Genomic DNA, 12,266 nt, shown 5'->3' on the forward strand with positions numbered 1-12,266 from the left:
ATGGGGCCCTGAATACTGGAAAAAGTAGACTGTGTTGTTCAGATGCCCAGAGCAGGAAATCTTGGATTTATTTTGGGATTGTGTTGCACCCTGGAGGAAATGGGGCCCTGAATACTGGAAAAAGTAGACTGTGTTGTTCAGATGCCCAGAGCAGGAAATCTTGGATTTATTTTGGGATTGTGTTGCACCCTGGAGGAAATCAGTTCTTTCTTTGGCTGTGTTTGTAACGGAGAGGAAAGGAAGAAATGGGACTTGTAATGGCTCCTGTGACATCTATGTAACACATTCCTGTGATGAGTTTGTGCCCTTTGGGGTGTCACCTGAGGTGCTGGGCTTTAACTGAGCCTCCCCTGCTCAATCAGCCTGGGTCCCTTTTACTGCTTTGCAGGATTAGGCTCTCTGGCCTCTTGCAGCACAGACACACACACACAGGTAGGGCCACAGCCCGCTGCAGACAGACTGAAGTCGGCTCTGTGTGAGAGAACTCCCCCAGCACTCATGTGCCCACTCCTTTTAAGGGGTACAAACCCAAAGGTTTTATGACATTCGCCCCTCCCTCAGTATGGAGGGAGATATGCATAACTTCTTCCTCCCTCCCAGTTAGAAATGATATAAACTGGGTTATATTATAAACAAGCGATACATTTATTAATCACAAAAGCTGAATTTGAAGTAAATATAAGAGATAACAAGACAGAACAAAGCAGATTACTGAGCAAATAAAAAAAGTACGCAAGCTAAGCTCAATATACGTAAGAAACAGGTTACAAAATGTAATTTCTTACCCTAAATGTTATTTTAGGCAGGCTGCAAAGTTTCTGTGATTCAGAGTTCCAGTTATATTTCTTTTCAGACTGGACCCTTGTCTCAGCCTGGTCTCTCCCCCTCCCTTACCCCCCGCCTTCCCTTCAAGTGGCTTTAACAGTCTTTCTTCTTGGGCAGACAGGCCATGGAGAGGAGGAGTACTGTTTGCCTTCCTCCCCACCCTTAAATAGGATTTACATAAAGCGGGAATCCCTTTTTCCCCAAACTTGACACACACACCCCCTTTCAGTGGAAAGTTACAAGAAGTCCCAGGTAATATTTAGTATCAGGTGACAAGACCACCTGACTCTGTAGCATCACCACGTCCATGAGTCAGTGGCAGTATGAAGCGTCCACAGGAAGGCCAAGCCTTTTCACAGTCCATTGTCCTCGCTGATGGGCCATCCGCCCTGTCTGGCTTTTGCATTGTTGTACCTGAAGTGTTAGCAGTAGGTGTCACCCAAAGTAGCATAGTTGAAATACAGATACATAGTCAATATTCCTAACTTCAGATACACAAATGATGCAGGCATACAAATTGGGTAATCACATTCAGTAAATTATAACCTTTCCAATGATACCTTACAAGACCCATCTTGCATATAGTACATCTCACCTATGTCACATTCATATCATAAGCATATTTTCATAAAGAATATGGAGTGAAATGTCACAGTTCCATCCCCAAACCATACTTTATACTTCTGGGATAGTCTCTGTTATGGGATCTCAAGCCACTTTACTAATGTGAATGACTTAATCCTGGAAATAGCCCAGTGAGGTATATATTATTGTGAGTTTGCTCTCCCATGCCAGTTCTTCTAATTTGTACTGTTAATGTCACTCACTAGTCATGATTGTTGACTCTTTCCTTAAACTATTATTGTAAATAATATTGCTTTCTTAGTCTTACTTTAATCTTCCCTTTTTAGGGCCAGACCATGAAGCCATAATTCACATTACAGAACAATCACTCACCTGAGTAGTTCCACTGGAGTGAATGGAACTTCTTGACTGAGTAACTGTTCACCAGTGTGAATACAAGCATCACAGTCTAGCCCTTAGTAATCGCATGTGTGTGTACTACTCGTGTTACTAGTGCAGGATTAGAACCTTAGTAACCTTGGATGAAATCCTGGTCCCATTGAAGTCAGTGGGAGTTTTGCCATTGACTGACATCTAAGGGAAAGGCTTTCACCCCTTATATTATTCCTGTGCAATATCTGTCATATGAAATAATATAAGTAAAAAAATGGGGGGGCAGGGTGTTTAAAAAAGGAGTAAAAGAGAGAAGATGGAAGGAGTAAATGAAAAATTCGCATGTAAGACTTCACTATCCTCAAAAAACAGCCTTTGAGTAAATCCAGAAAATAAATTCAGTGCATACTCTGATTGTGGTAGAAAACAAATACACTAAAAGGGCTGTGTGGAAAATTTAAAAAAGGATTTGAAATGAACTCTGATTTATCACTCCAATGTTAGGGTCTGTTGATGACTCAGATTGAACATTCATGGTTTTTCAGCTATCAGACCTTTAGCACGGACTCTGTGGATTTTATTATTGTTATAAGATGCACGTTTTAAATACTCCAGCTTAATGCCTGTGCTGGGGCAGAGAGGCTTCACACTGGTAACAAGTGGGGTTAAAGAGTTTGACAGGCTCGCCACTGGCAAGGATAGGGCTAAGGAAAGCCTGTGGACCCAGGTGACCCTGCCCTGCTACACCTGCAGCTAATGTCAGAGAGGACAGCTAAAAGGAGAACTAGATCAATTTGGGGTTCACCAGGATGGAGGATAGGGCTCTGCTTCTCTTGATGGGAGAGATATCTGCTTGCAGCCCAGAGGCAGAATTCATTTGCCAGCCAGATCAGCCCTCCTAGAAGGGACAACCAGACCCCGAGGGGAATCTGCAGAAGTACAGATTGTCTGAGGACAAGCCATGTTTTGTGGGACAGCCCTGTTTTGAGATATTTTTTTTCCTGATTGCCCCAAAGGGGCAGGACTGAAGAGTGCTTTGGCCAAAACACCACTGCACTCAACGTAACACAGACAGGGAAATACCCTCGGAGACCCACAGCTGGGTGAGTTGTGCTCTGAAGGGCCACAAGGGGTGCTGCCCCAGCAATGCAATTACACCCCCTTCACCCAAATGTAAAAGCCAAGAGTTAAACAGTTACCAAACACTGGATGGTGTGAAGCTTATTTCAGTTCCCATTACTCATTATATTAAGTACACTATCAGAGAAATGTGTCTTCTAGTTGTTAGAATGCATAGCCAGCTGCTTTACAAGATATTCAGATTACTTGATCAAAAAGCCTTAGGATCATGTATGTCTGCAGAGCAATGAATTGGTTAAATTATTTTTACTAGATTATTTGTGTTATGGTCTCTGGATTTTAAGCTTTTTATGAATCCAGCCAGTTTTATGGAAGGATCCCCTCAGGAGGCTAGTGATGGCACTTCATTTGGCCTTCTTCAAAGTCAAATGTGCCATGAACAAGCTTCTCTGTACTGGAAAAAGAAATATTTAGTATGCTCTGAAATATTTAATATGTGCACCTCCCCATGAATTTTGCTATCTACAGGCAACAGATTCCACTCTCAATATTCTTTCTTTATTTCTCTGTGATAGTGGAGAGCATTTCTGAACAATAGATCAGAATTTCCTATTCCAGCTTTTACTGTGTAAATACAGCAAATATTAGATTATATTGCAATATACATATTTAAAAGGTTGCTCATTTCAATGGTTGTTTTAGTTTCATAAATTTGTTTTGTTTCATGTGTCACCCTTAGAATGATTTTTTTTTAAATAATCATGTCCTTAAAATTAGAGTTTGTGCCTTGTAACCTGTAGAGTTATTTAGGTTTGAATTCTGCAAACCTTATACAACCAAGTAGTCACAACTTGAATAAGTGCTCAACAGTATAGTTAAGAGCTCTTATTTCTCAATAGAAAAGCTTTTATCATAAATTATAGTGATTGTACAATAACATTTAAAACACAATGGTTATTTAAAAAAAAAGTGATATTAAAGAAGTTTCCAAAGTGCTAGCAGAAGTCTGAAAACTAAACCCACTCTCCATATCACAGTAAGGTCTTAAACCCTGCCCATCACCATGACATCTGAGTATCTCACCCTTTTTTTATTAGAATGGATTCAAGAAGATCTGTCTCTCTATTTTTATTTCCTTCTGTAGGCATATTTATGTGTTTTTAAATGTGACTTTAGGCAGTTATTGAGGCTACATCAAAGAAGTAAGTTTTCAGTTTTAATGTGAAGCTTTTGAGGCTCCTGGTTTTTCCAATCTCTTCTGGCAATTCTATAGTCATGGACTAGTTGCTGAGAAAGCTGTCTCCTGAACACGAGTTTTACTTTTGAGGTTGACAGTTCTATTGATCCAGTGGAGCCTGTGATGATGTAGCCTGGGCCAGTCCTATATAAGGTTTTGAAGAGGAGAGCTAAAACCCTGCAATTGACCTCTCTATTCTATAGGAAGCCAGTGAAGAGAGCAGAGCACTGGACAATGTGTTCTTAGTAGTCTGTGTTGCTTTAAAATAAATCTGCTACATTATAAACCAAGAGCTTTTTTCTTTAAGGCTTAGTGGTTTGATTCATAGGCACATTGTATTACAGGTTTCAGAGTAGCAGCCGTGTTAGTCTGTATCCGCAAAAAAACCAGGAGTACTTGAGTTCAACTGTATTCCAGCAACTTCATCAGAAAAATCCTAAATGAATAATTATACCTAGTAGAATGCTCTGAAGATTAACAAATTCATGCTTCTGAACCGATCTTTGTGCCTATGCGAAAACAAATTCCAGAAGAGAGGGTTTCCCACTGAGAAAGCCTTGTCTTCTGCTCCCAGGTATCCATATCTGGGGCTTATTAGGTAGGGCATCCAGTTCATAACTTTCAGGTCAAAGCATGTAGAAAGAGGCAGTCTCTAGGCAGACAAATAATAAAAAGTTAAATATTGCAAAAACAGCACTTTAAGCTACAACTGTAACTGACTGGGATTTGGAAGCAGCCTTTAAGCAAAGGTGTAAAAACTCAAATAAATAGCCATCCAAAGTGGACAGAAAAACAAATCCAGTTTTTAAATGGAATTACTGTTTTTCAGGTTAAATGCATTGATACTTCCTCCTTCTTGATCTTTTCCAGCTTTGTGGTGAACTGAGTACCTAACGGAAAATATCTGGGCTAATAATGGTTTTGCGGTACCATCCAGCTATGTTGTAGTAACACATGGAAATTGGAGGGCTTTATCCATGATCATCTGAATAATTAAACTTAATCCATCTAAGATATTTTGAATTATTGTAATGTAATTAGCCTTGCATTAAGCAGTTTGAAAACATAGGGTAGACTCTTTATCAAATTATATCCTGGGGCCCTAAATTAAGACCAGGAGAATGATATTGAAAACATACCTGTTCTACATCTTATGTTGTCTCTTTCAACATATTCATCTCTTATCCACCACTAGAGTAGGAAGTGAAGGACCCAAGCAGTCTCTGTTATGGATTCCCTCATGCATCTTGACCTCCATAATCTCATTTGTCAGCAGCCTTGCTCCATTCTCTTGGACACCATAAAGTGACTATCAAAGTGGAATACATGATAGAGGTTGGCAAATGAATAGAGCTCTCCAGAGCAGGCTCAAATGGCAATCTACCCCACCATTAACACTTTTAAACAAAACAAGACAGCCATAAAATCCTCCCCTCTCTAATGCCAGAGGAAATAATTCACCTTCCTAATGCCCTCTCCAATCCCAGTGAGTCCTTCACCCCCGGTGCATCTCTGACCTCCACAAATTATCCAGTTCTTTTACCCTGCCTAGCAGTTCCCAGTTTTGAGTGATGTTTCACATAAGTGACATATGCCACCACTGTACACCCATAGCCTTCACTTTGTCCCTGCATGCCTAGGAGGACAGACAGACAGACCATGGCCATGCAGCAAGAGTCAAGAGGGGTATAGAGAAACAATCCACCGTCCCTTCAGCAATATTTTAAGAAAATATGACTAGCCCTTCACTTTCTTCAGTTTCTCAGTCCCTCTCCTGCCCCGCCCCACCCCACAAGATAGCTCTCCCCTCTCAATGAGTCATTTAATCATCTCCCTTCACAAGCACAGTCCTCTTTTTCAGCAGCCTCGTTGACCTCTCCCTTTGTAAAAACAAAACTTCCCCTTCTCCCACTATTGGCAACTTGTTCCTCCCACTAGGCAGCCCCTTCCTCCAAAGTCGAAATTTAATAGTGTGTAGTGATATTATGGTGCCTCAATTTTTGGATGCCTAATTGGAGACACCATTAAGGGGCCTGATTTTCAGATGGTCTGTGCTCAGCATTTTCTGAACATCAGTGTCTCCAGTTGGCCACCCAAAACTGAGATACCCAAAATCACTAGTCCTTTTTGAAAATGTAGATCTGAATCCCTAAATAATCACATAAAAATTACATAATTCCTCCTAGCCTTCTATCACCTGCCTGCCAAAGTCACTGGTCCTCTATCAACCTGTAGACGGCAGCTGGATGGAAACATCTTAAAGGACATCCTGCACCCTCCTTCCCCCAGGGTAATGATGCTACCCGGAAAAGCTGGAGAATAAGCCATGATAGAGGTAGAGAGGTAGAGAGATAGCATTATAGCTATTATAGATATTATATTTGTTTGAATCAGTGTTATACCTTTCCACATGGCATTTTAAAGGATCGCCCCTCCTCGCCCATATGCCCTCAACAACAGCCTGGAAAACTTTAGCTGATTCTTTAGATGATTTTAGTACTGGGAAGCTTATACTAGTTCCCATTGTTCTACTGACTAGAACCTGATTCTGATAGTGCTACTTACAGTGAGTGCCTACTCCAGTAGAGTCACTGAAATCAATGGGACTTCACAAAATAAGGGTATCAGAATCTGGCACCAGGAAAATAATTGTCCCTTCTGTCCCACACTAAAGTCATTGAAGGGGCAAATTCCTATAGGAACCCGATTGTTTCCAAAGAGTAAATAACCCTGAAACTTGAGTTTAAGATGTACAAAAACCTTCCAAATCCTGTGAAATTATAGAAGTCAGAGACTTTTAATGTTGGTCCTTGCAGCTCCCTTTCCTTTTACATTAGCTCTATCTGTTTTAACATGTACTCTGGAAACGTAAGGGCAGAGTGATAATTAAATGGGCAAAAGAGTATAGGCCTATAATTATAATATCACCCGCTGATTATAACTTTATAAATTATTCTTTAAAATGACAAGGACATTAAAATTAAAATAAGTAAATAAAATACAGGTTCTTAACTTATTCCTATCACTCAACAGACTGACTGTAAAAGAAATGTGTTTATTAACACTGACAGTAATTATCCAGGAAAAGAAAGTGATAACCTTTAACATGTCAAACTCTTTAAGCCTTTCAGACTTAAAACATACAATTTCTGAGGTGCTGTCAAGTATATTTAACTAATAAGAGCTCTACTGCAATGCACTGACAGTGTGTAGACAAGCTCCAAGTCTGTACAAGATCAAGGTGGCTTAGAACCTTGTACCAATTATCTATGTCGGATATATAATGGTCTCCTATAACTGTCATGTTTGCAGTGAGAGAGAGAAAAGATACCTTAATGAGGTATATGGTACCCTGGTCTCTGCTGTTCTGAGCTACTCAATGTGTCATAGATGCGTACGGAGAAAAAAAAGCCACTTCTAAATTAATCTTGGACAGCATGGATTGGGTAAAAGATTCTCAAAAAAATACTCCCCACAAATATGCAGTCTGGCTGCATGGGCTGTCTTATGCTGTGTTATGTCAGGGTGGACTTTGAATTGATAGAAAATGGCATGAACTTACTTGATGCAACAGAATCCATCACAAAAGAGAACTGTTTATGAGCACAGACTAACATGACGTTTTTATGACAAATAAAGTAATAAGAAAGGAAATTTGTTGGGTTTCATCTCTGTCAACCAACTGAAAGCATGTAAATGAACATATTGTAAATATTTACAGAGTCTTCTATATCAGAGCACTGTATGGTTGTTTGCAACACCCAGCATAATCGGGCAACCAATCAGAGCTGATAGGAAAACAGTTTTTTCTTCTATTGAAAATTCTGATGAAAATGGAAAAAACATATTTTTTCAGTTTTCAGCTGAACAGTTTTTGACAAAAGCTTTACATTTTCCAAGGAAAGCAGACACTTTTGTGAAATATTTCATACAACTGAAAATCTAATTTTCCACCAAACATAATTTTGACAGAAAATTATTTGTGACTATCCCTATAACCTATGCTCCTTCTCCTTGAAACCCTCTTGGGTTTTGAAAATATAAATTCTAAAAGTCAGAAAAAGACAGCAGAGGCTTTTTTCAGTTCCTTAGCTGGATCAGAGGAATTAAATTGAGCAACAGATGAAGCAGTTCAGGATAAAAATACAAAACAAATTGAAATGCCCCTTTATCCACACTGTAATTTGAGGCTTAAGGGAAATGCAGTTAATCTTTTGTTATTTTTTAATTATCATGCACCTCTGCAATTCCTGATTCCACTCTGAAACAAGTGAGGGGAAAATAACTGACCCATTTTTTAAAAGGAGCATCAAATCGGGGTTAGGGGGTAGAATCAGGTTGTACTTGCTAAGTCTTTCTTTAAGCAACTTCCACTGTGATAATGGCAAGATGGACACAGAACCAGGTTTCTATTAGCTACAAGTCCACCCAGCTAATTTCCATTTACTTTATGCTCAGTTTTACTCTTAGTCTTAACACAGGTAAAATCTGTTTAGTTTATTTAACAGAGCTCCCGAAAACAACATTAAATAGGTCATAAATGGCCTAAGTACAAAGAACTCTTCAACATTGTAACCAGCACAATTACCTCATAGGATTCTGAAGTGACTGAGGGAAGAATACACACTAAACATATATTGGAAAACTATGTTTAATAAACCACACCAAATATCAGGTGGGTTACAGTCCAACCTGCAGAGATGAAGTCTTGTGAATGCATTTAACATGATAGAGAAAATTCTCTGAATCAAGGGTTCAGGGTATTCCTATTGAAATAATTGAATGCAAAATTCATCTTTCTTCCTTCTTTTGCTCATACTGTCTCTGAAACTGTTTCCTGTGGTAAACATCATAAATGGTTTCCTTGCCAAGCCAGACAATCCTTGACATTTATCATAAACTACTCCATGGTTCCTTCTGAGGAGGAAGAAGAAAGGAAGAGATATGTACTTGCCAAATTACTGGTTTTCAGGCACCATACACAAGAGGCACCATAATTTCTGCTCATCAGCATTTTAGCAATGACAATAGGGTCTCCATGGATGGTTTAAAAAAAACCCATAACATGGGCATGAAAGGGAAAGTTGCCACAGGAAAATTGTATGGTCTTATCTTTACTTTTTGGGACAAACAGTTGCAATAGGTGGTGATGCTGAAATATAGATTTATTCATTTCTTTCTAATTTAGCTGATTGATCCCCAAACACCCTACTACATTTCAGGACTGAACAATGGCACTCAGCAGAGTTGCTATTTTTATTTTTTCCGTAGCAGATGATAAAACAAAGGGCCAGATTTGGAGCTTGTGTAAATCAGCATATTTCCATTGACTTTAACATAGCTGTGATTATTGTCTGGCTATAACAGAAGGACAGAAGACTCTGGATATGGTTTAATCAGGCCACAACTTATTATTAAATGTCTGGGACTACTAGCAGATAAAAGTGCAGGTAACTCCAAGATCATTTCAATATCTACTTGGGAACTTCTGCCAGTCTCCCACCCCTTTTTCCATCCTGGTCCACAGTCATCTCATTGCTTGGACCTTACCATCCTCCTCTAACGAGAGTTAAGGTGTGCTATAAATGAGGTGAGGTGTTGGGGTGGATCCATGCCCAGCCAGTCATAGGCACCCTGAACTGCCCCCACCCCTGCTCCTTTAACAAACACCTCCTTCCAAGTCATTTATCTGCTCACTGTATCCCTTCCCTATGGAGTACCTGCACGAGGCATCTGCCCCACACTTACATAATGAGTTACAACATCATAGCCTAACTCCCTTCCCTACTCACCATAACAAAGTCCCTCTACCTCCCCCACAGAACACACTGTGGGGTAGATGAAAAAAAACCCACTCCACCTAGGCCAATCTGGTAGTGAGGGAAAAAATCCTTCCCAGACCAGATGCCCACAGTGGATCCTGACCAAACCTGGTATTTTGCCACTTCCAAGGGTGGGAGGGTGGGTGCTGCTTCACCTGGCCAGGGGAAGAGGGCATCCCCCACTGGGCTTGCCCTTTATGAGGGAGGGATAGCTCAGTGGTTTGAGCATTGGCCTGCTACACCCAGGGTTGTGAGTTCAATCCTTGAGGGGACCACTTAGGGATCTGGGGCAAAAATTGGTCCTACTAGTGAAGGCAGGGGGCTGGACTCAATGACCTTTCAAGGTCCCTTCCAGTTCTAGGAGATTGGTATGTCTCCTGTTATTATTAACTCCCTAGCCCTTCAGGTCCCTTGGGGATGTGTCAGCATTGACACATTGACCCACTCTGAGTTTTCAGCAGCATCAGTGCCTCTCTCCCCTGCACCTTAAAGTGACATACCCCCTCCTCCAACAAGCCAAACAACGCCCCACCCCACTTATATAATCAATGTATGATTAATAAATATATCTTGTAGGATTATAGAATTATAAGATTGACAGGTATTTGGTTGTCTTGAGTGTGTATTAGTAATGTAAGGCAATAATACATGGGCCATAGGCTAAGGCCTGTAGGATTTCAGTTTACTAACACTAGGCCACAGGCTTAAGTAGACTTGACGCAAGTGGGTGATCTAAGACTAACCCTTTGCTAATAAGACCACATGATTATTGTAAAAGATGTGCCAGTAAGTGATGTTACAGAAAATAGATCACAAGACACCTGATTGAAATACCACAGAAAGTTCTGTTCTGACCTTCAGGTTACCCTGGAAACAGGTTGACATAAAGGTTAATCAGATACTAATAAGGAAAACAGGAACTAAGAGAACAGAGGTGGGCAAACTTTTTGGCCCGAGGGCCACATCTGGGTATGGAAATTGTATGGCAGGCTGTGAATGCTCACGAAATTGGGGTTGGGGTGCGGGTTCTGGCTGGGGGTGCAGGCTCCGGAGTGTGGCCAGAAATGAAGAGTTCAGGGTGTGGGAAGGGGCTCCAGGCTGTGATGGTGGGTTGGGATGTGTGTGTTGTGGGGAGGGGATGAGGGCTCTAGCTGGAGGTGCAGGCTCTAGGGTGGGGCTGGGGATGAGGAGTTGGGAGGGCAGGAGGGTGCTCTGGGCTGGGACCGAGGGGTTTAGAGGGTGGGAGGGGGATCAGGGCTGGGGCAGGGAGTTGGGGTGTGGGAAGGGGGCAAGTGTGCAGGCTGTGGGCGGCACTTACCTCAAGCAGCTCCCAGAAGTAGCGACATGTTCCCCCTCTGGCTCCTACATGGAGGCGTGGCCAGGCAGCTCTGCACACTGCCCCGTCCACAGGCGCCACCCCTGCAGCTCCCATTGGCTGTGGTTCCCGGCCAGTGGGAGCTGCAGGGGCAGCACTTGGCGGTGGGCAGCGTGCGGCGCCCCCTGGCTGCCCCTACATGTAGGAACCAGAAGGGGACATGCTGCTGCTTCCAGGACCTGCTCACAGTGGGGCAAGCCCCCGACTCCACTTCCCGGCTGGAGCGCTGGAATGGGGGAAGCCCCAGACACCGCTCTCTGGTGGGAGCTCAAGGGCCAAATTAAAACGTCTGGAGGGCCTGATGCAGCCCTGAGGCCATAGTTTGCCCATCTCTGTAATAGAACAACCTATGGAAAATGGGGCACCCCAAAATTTATGGGTTGTGGAAGTACAGATAAGGAAAAAGAGGTTGGAACACTCAGGCATATGGAGAAGGTGTAAGTGTGGTGAGATTTTCATTCACTCATGCCCGTCATCCCAGATGGGGTATGGTCCGCCAACCACAGATCTCCAGAGTCCTCTATCCTGGGCCATTTGCTCTAACTGGTTCCAGGTATAGCCTATTTTTGTGTAATCAGCTCCTCATCTCTACTGCAACCTGCGCCGTCTTTCCTGACTCGTACATGGTCCTCACGTTCCATGTACCGATGGTAATCCTTCTGGTTGCAAGAAGGGTGATCGGCTTAGTGGCTTCCTCACGGCTTTCACCACCCAGCGTCATGCGTCTTCGAGTTGAAGATCCTTCTTTTTCCAGGATAAAAGCTTCTGTTATCTCTATTGTTGGCGTTTCTGCAGCAAATTGATTTTTTACGGGGTGGGGTTGCTAGCCCCACGCCCAACCCTACTCCTTTACCCTGACTTGGGACAGGCAGATGGCCCCAAAGGAAAGTGTGGTGAGAACAACAGTATAAAAGAGGTTCCCTGGTTGGGTAAAAGTGGGAAGACCCCAGTAGGAGCCACCCCTTTCTTG

Source organism: Mauremys reevesii, linkage group 2 (assembly GCF_016161935.1).
Source record: "Mauremys reevesii isolate NIE-2019 linkage group 2, ASM1616193v1, whole genome shotgun sequence".
Classification (NCBI taxonomy): Eukaryota; Metazoa; Chordata; order Testudines; family Geoemydidae; genus Mauremys; species Mauremys reevesii.